The 7,281-nt window shown below is 31.8% G+C and overlaps 1 long non-coding RNA gene across 1 annotated transcript; it reads left to right on the forward strand.

Moving 5' to 3' along the window:
• Positions 1–3,084: 3,084 nt before the first annotated feature.
• On the forward strand, positions 3,085–6,959 carry LOC132736284 (uncharacterized). The gene is made up of 3 exons (XR_009626561.1): positions 3,085–3,196; positions 6,513–6,615; positions 6,919–6,959. It is a non-coding gene; the product is annotated as an uncharacterized LOC132736284 (long non-coding RNA).
• Positions 6,960–7,281: the final 322 nt, after the last annotated feature.

Below are 7,281 nucleotides of genomic sequence, written 5' to 3' on the forward strand. Positions count from 1 at the left end.
TCATCCTTCATACATCGTGCTAATAAAAGTTGTCAGTGACAAACACTGTGACCGTTTGTGACTTTGACACTCGTTCAGTTTCAAAAAGACTATGACGGATCAACAATTCGAACTCGTAAAATGTACAACAATTTTCATTAATTTTCAGCATGACATATGTTATTCAGAAGACTAGTTAAGTCTCAAAATAACACTTACAATAACTTTAATTATTATTACTACTTTATTGTTGGTGTTTTGTTGCAGATAAAATCAAACAAAAACAGCATTCTAAACATTGTAACAAGGTTGATTTTGCCTAAAATCAGATACGACAGAAATACATTCTACAAAATGTGTATAGTGTTTAACAAATGTATTCACAACTACATGTAACTAACTAACTTTGATATTCAATGTGCTTCGTTAGCAAAAGGATTAACTACTTCAAAAGAAGTACAATGGGATCACCTCTCGTTCGTGGTTTCAGATCTTCTTATTTCCTGGTAGCTCTAACAAAATGATATTAATCAGACAGTCTATCATTAGGATATTGGCAATTAAAGGTGACATATTGATGACATGATTTCGATCAGTGAAATTAACATGTCACAAATCACACAACTTGCAAAGTAATGCTTGGAGTTTCGATGCGTTCTACATTGAACGCATTGGAGTGTGTAGGATTGCCCTATGTATCAACATTGACCTTTCTGTTAACGTTTAGTTTTACGTTGCACAAGATATAAGTGTTCAATTTGAAATTATTCGTCTCGGTGAAATTTTACGAGTTATAACATGTCATATTGGTGGTAATTTATAACTCCTTAATCAATGTTCACAATGGTATGCAAACAAGACATTTTGAAACCTTCATCCGGCATGAAATTGGTGTTATAAAATGAAGATATTTCAATTTGACATTTATATCTCAAATGTTATTTAAGGAAGAATTGACTACTGTCCTCAAGAGTTATATTCATGATGCGTCAAATATTATATTCTCATTAAATTCTAAAATATACAATATCTTCACGAAAGCGGACAATGGATTAACCTTTGACAGTAAAAGTAATGAACCGTCACGTGACTGATTATTTAATGCACATGATTTTTTGATCTTGACATAAAAAAAAGAAACATGAAATAATTAAACGATTATGTGGCGATGACTACTAGTATTTAATTGAAATTTCAATGATAATATAATTGTGATCTCGGTTATTCATACGTGTCAAAGGTATATACATGATGTATATATACTGTGATATTGTGATAATTTTAACATATTTAAGAGCTAGTCGTCGGTGAAACAGTGGTTAGTTAATATCTTTAGACCAAAGATTATTTTTGTTTTCTTATCTTTACGAGTTATTATTACTATTATTCAATAATTTATTTGTTTTCTTTGAGTTCCTTATCACTTACTCATTATTTATTCTTATGTATGTTTTAAGTGATTAACCTGCCCATGCTCTTCCTTGTGCCCTGTCCTGTTTTTGTTTGGGTCCTTCTGGACGCCTTGCCACTGTCTCTTGTTGCTTGATCGTGTGGGGGTTGCGTTCATTGAACGCCGCCTTTCCTTGTTGATCTTGTTTATCATATTTTATAGTGGCAAAACTTTGACAGTTTTGTAAATTGCTTGCTATGTTAGGAGAAATTTCCATAATTTCGAAATAGTTGCATTAACTTTATTGATCATGAACTCACGAAGGAGTGTTTGTGTGACTGTATCTTTTTATCAATCTGATCCTAAACATGACATTTGCTTCATAATTTTATCTAGTCTTTGGCATGTTACAAATATGACACAAAGGTCTAAATTATTTGTGTGTGCTCTCTTTCTACCGTAAGAATAAAATGATTTCACTCACACAGGCGCCTTTCTTTCATTTTTTTTGTTGTTTTGTTTTGGAATACAGGTTTTACGATCCATCCTCCAAGATGAATTTTTGGTTGGCGGAATAGATTATTCAAACTGCTTTTGAAAGATTTCATAAAAAATTCATAACTTACTACATTAAATAATCTTATTTGTAATAGAGATTTTCTGAGACAAACTGTTTCTTCGGAAGGAAACATTGCTATATATCTTTATATCATATTGAAAATTATCTTTAAAAAAGCCTTTTTTGTTTTGGATAAGGTGGCAAGATTATGATTAATTAAACGCTTATATCAGAAAAATATCAAAAGTCTCATAAATTGCTTAATGCTGTCAGTTTAAGGGGTTAACAAGATGACTTTATTTTAAGTTAAAGGCCTCAACAGACGGTAGGATTTAGTTGTACAGCACTAATTAGAGATAAGATGTACAATTTTCAAAGCTATACAACACTTGCATTCAGACGATAATTCTTAACTGTAAGAATCATCTGAGGTTTCCCCTAAAAAGGATCCCTTTACATTGATCCTTTACATACTTTACTTTTCGCCATGAGTAATGATTGAAACACCTCCATTAAAAAAAAAATATATATATATATATATATTTTTAATGTGAAGCCTGACCGAGACTCAAACCTGGGACCCTCGGAATACCGTACTGCGGCTCTACGGACTAAGCTATCTGGTCGCCTACAAGCTACTTCCCCTCCCCTAATTAGAGAACAATTCAATACCGTGACATAATCATTTTCGGAATAATTTGGGATTCGAACATGACAGAACTTTGGGTCTCCTGTAGAGTTTTTCAACATCATTTTTACCCCATCTTACTACTATGTTTACCTTTTAGCCCTAATTGTTCTGGAATTTCATTCATTACACCCATTATCAGGAGATAATTTGGTTATCTGTTACTTGTCAAAGTGGGAGGTCTGTAAAAATCTGTACGACAATATTTTCAAAATAGAGCATGTAATTACGGAAGCCCTGGAGGGACATTTATTATTTAAAAATTATTACTTATTACCTATTATTTATAACTTATTACTTATTATTTACATATTATTACTTATATTTAGTACTGAAACGCGGCATCTTTGGCTGGAAAAACTCTGTTTACCGTTAAAGCGAAAGTCTATACAGATTTCATGCCCCTTTTCTATACAAATTTATCTGCCGTAAACCGTTTGACAGAACGATTTTCAGCAAAACATCAGGAAAATGGCCGCCAGCCGATGTTTTGGATGTTTTCTCAACTAGACGAGTATGAAAGGGAATACAGTGTTAGATATCATCGAGGATATGTGACCAAAGGGTTTCAGAAGTCTTGGTATGGTTATTTTGTTATGTTAAAAGGTTTATTTTTACAAGATTAAAGCTAACATCTTTATCAGTTTATATCTTTGCGCCAATTGCGCATGGATTGGTCAGAAATACCTTCTTACATGTTAATATCAAGCAATTTCGGAAACTTTATAAAACACTTATAAGACCACACCTTGAATATGGAAATATTATTTGGAGTCCAAGATTTAAAAAAGATATTGAAGCAATCGAAAGAGTTCAAAAAAGAGCAACAAAAATGGTTAAATGTATTAGAAATTTATCGTATGTAGAAAGATTAAAAATTCTGGAAATTCCTACTTTGGCTTACAGAAGATTTAGAGGTGATATCATACAAGCATGGAAATTATTAAATGGGAAGGAAGATATAGATTATAATGTATTTTTTGAAAAAGCACAACTTGATAATCATCACATCAGAGGAAATTCCATGAAGTTGAAAATAAAATCATGTAAAAAGGAATTAAGAAAACATTTTTTCTCATTAAGAGTAATACCAGAGTGGAATAAATTACCAGATTCTGTAGTATGTTCACCAACGCTGAATTCGCTAAAAAACAGACTCGATAAGATTATGAAAAACAAATTTTATACTGTTATACCGGATAATAATCATTGGGTGTCAGACCTCGAGGGGGTTATAAGAGATTTCTGATATCGCGACCCTACGCTGGATAAAGTAAAGTAAAGTAAAGTAGATGATAGACAGTCTTTTGTGATAAAATAATATTGTTGAATCTCTTACTTGTCATAATCATGACAATCAACGTTCATCATAATTCGCAGATGGGGTTCAGATAGTATGAGTTACTTCCCTTACGGCCTTAGTTCCTTATATGCAATTTGCAGTTAAAACCATAGGCACTAAGCCTCTTGGTTTCGGGAGAAAAAGCCTTTTGAATGGTTTGTAGAACTCAAATTTGATTGAATGTAACGATTTTTTAACGTAGATATCTCTATTCAAAATATGCCATTTTTCCGATATTACTAAAAAAAAGCGGCTTAGGGCAACATGATATCCTCTCTAATGATTTTTGCGTATGAGTCAGTGAAACAAAAGTGTTAGTCGCATTGAATGATTGATTTGACATAAACATTTGTTTAATCTTGTTATTCATTGAATATCAAAATATAGAAAAGATGAAAATGGAAAAAAATGGATTTGTGTTATATTGTTTTATGTTATGAATTACGGACAGGGCGGACCGTGAGACAGGGCAGACCGTATGTTTGGATGGGGTGGACCATATTTTGGGACAGGGCGGACCCTGACTCAAGACGAGGCGGTTCGGAATTGAATGTTATAAAAATATCTAAATAGTGTCAATTCATTTCTTTTTTTTCTTTTAATATCATTATAAACATATACAGTCTACTCCACTTAACAATGAGAACAGTTTTAACAAGGACAAGGTACCGCTTACAACGTACATTCTACTGTGTCCCGTCCTTTTTCCATCTATTTTCCCGTCATTTTTTATCGTTTATAATGAGATCGTTTCGGTTTTAGTGAGATATCGGTTACAACGTACATAATTTCTCTGTCCAATGCATATTTTTCAGAATTTTAAGGAGGTCACTTCATTTGCACTTCATTTGCACTTCGTCTGCATCAGTTTGTCACCTTGAGAAAAACCATGATGACCAATAATAAAGGTCAATTAAGGAAGAAATTATTGATGTGGGACGAGATAATGGGTCAAGCAATTAGAAATCAAATGTGTCAGCCTTGTTTTGTCTGCGCTCCGGGTAAATTGTCACAAGAAAGGAAGCGGTTAATGTCTTGCGGTGTTCGTGAGAAATGCAACGTTTTGGAAACAAATTTTAAAATGTACATATTAATGAAAAAACACACGCGGTTAGACGTAGGTTGTGTTTTCATGTTTTGTTGAAATTCGATGATAGCTAGATATATTTATATACATGCATATTTAAATAAAACAAAAACTTCTGACTGCAAAGAGTTACCTCCCATTATATACTTTTCAAAAAGGATGCACACAAAAGTAGAAATTAATGATGCTGGACAGTGTCGGATTTCCCCAATTTGTTCTGTCCCGGTTATAATGAGACTCGGTTATAACAAGGAATCATCCGAAGTCCCAACAATCTCGTTGTATCTGGAGTGGCACTGTACATACATTAATGCAGTTTATTAATTTATAATAAATTTGTTTAATGAAATTATTAATAACGCATCGAGTTGGACATTATGCAGGTGATAATTGACCAATTACAGAGATATAATTACAAGTCATTGTTTCTTAAATATGACAGACAGCAGATATAAATAATAAGAGGGTAAAACTTCATTTAACAAGTTAAACAACAATTAAGAAAAGGGCTGTTATTCACATCTGACATACAAAAAACAATAGCATAAAATGATGATGAGTGACATTACAAAATTGCGCACCTATCCAGAATTTATTTTTTTTTTGGTGGAAAGTGTCTTGATGGAATATTTTATCTTTTTTGACGTTGACTTCCTTCAATTTTAATTCCTTTGACAAGTTAGTTTACATCATAAACTTTAGATGCTGTCTGTTTAGCAAATTGATAAATATATACATTGTACATAAACTATTTTGGTTGTCCTTTAGTTAGTAAGGAATTAACTAATATAAATAATCATTTTTCCTTTATACAACTTAAATGTTATAATGGATTATATAAAAAAATATTACAATTAAACAACTTCAGTGCAGAAGGAAAATATGTTTTACTTATAAGATTTTTTTCAAATCCATTTCCCACTATCTTACGCTACCTATTTTATACTTATAATTGCAAGGGTTACTGTAAATGTTAATACTCTAAGTATATTGTATACATGTACTAGTATAAAATTATATTAATTTTTTTTTTTTAAAATTTTTTTTTTGTTTTTGATAATATTGATATCAAAAGATAAAAAAATAAATAAATGAAATAGCAGTATTTAAATTTGAAATTAATCACAGTCCGCCTCATTCTCGAGTCATGGTCCGCCATTTCCAAACATATGGTCCGTCCTGGTATGGTTTGCCCTGTCTCACGGTCCCCCCTGTCCTACGACCATGTTATATCTTGTTCAATACTGTTCTGGTTGCCATATAAGATGTTTGCTTGGGACATTACAGATTGTTTACCTTCTGATGCCACATAAGGCAATATAGTTAATAAATCATATGAGCTATAATAGATTACATTTCACACATAATTTTTATTACTTTTTGTGAATTAATTGTATTTATCAAATCATATGTAGGCCTACAGAATGCAAATTTAAATTATCTGTAAATAAATTGTACTGCTTTCAGAGAGATGTATGTAGATCAAACCCATCAAGTAAGCCAACACCATGTCTACAAGGTCATACCTCTAGAACCTCTCACACCTCTACAGCTGAGGACAAATCTGAAAGTTTGTATTCATTATTAAATGTATTCGAACTTAAGATTATTTGAATAACTGGAGGAACTTTTATCCTTTGCAAAGTCTATGTTTGCAGCAGTGCTGGACTTGGTTAGGGTTGTGTATGCAATTTTAAAATTCCATATTTTAAGTGACATAATCATTTTTTAGCTTGATTTAAAACCCCAGGGAACAGTGTCTCTGTTTCATTCAGATATGAAATCAAAAGTTGCTTTTTATTTTTAATGTAAATATTTATTATTTACTTACTATTGAAAGTATTATAGGCATTTTATCTCCCATTTGTTGCAGGTGGACAGAGGGATAGTATGAATGCTTCAGTTGAAATTAGGGAGCTCGGTTTCATAACAAGGTACATGTATACACATGTTTATATATGTAAATTTGGAATTTTTCAAGATTTGATACTAAATTAATATTATAACATATTGTCATGTCTATCAATGAATATTACTTGATAGGATTCCATAATAGTTTTAAAATAACAATACAGTCAGAAATTATTTTTAAAAAATCATTGGAAACATGAAGAAGTCCACCATTTTCATGACTTTAATATAATATTCAATTTGAACAATGGAATTCTTCAACAAGTCTCTACTGTTGGGATGGCTAAATGCTTTTTTTGTGCAGAAGACCTCCTGGGCCTTTTTT

Source organism: Ruditapes philippinarum, unplaced genomic scaffold (assembly GCF_026571515.1).
Source record: "Ruditapes philippinarum isolate M1 unplaced genomic scaffold, ASM2657151v2 ctg2583_1_1_1_1, whole genome shotgun sequence".
Classification (NCBI taxonomy): domain Eukaryota; kingdom Metazoa; phylum Mollusca; class Bivalvia; order Venerida; family Veneridae; genus Ruditapes; species Ruditapes philippinarum.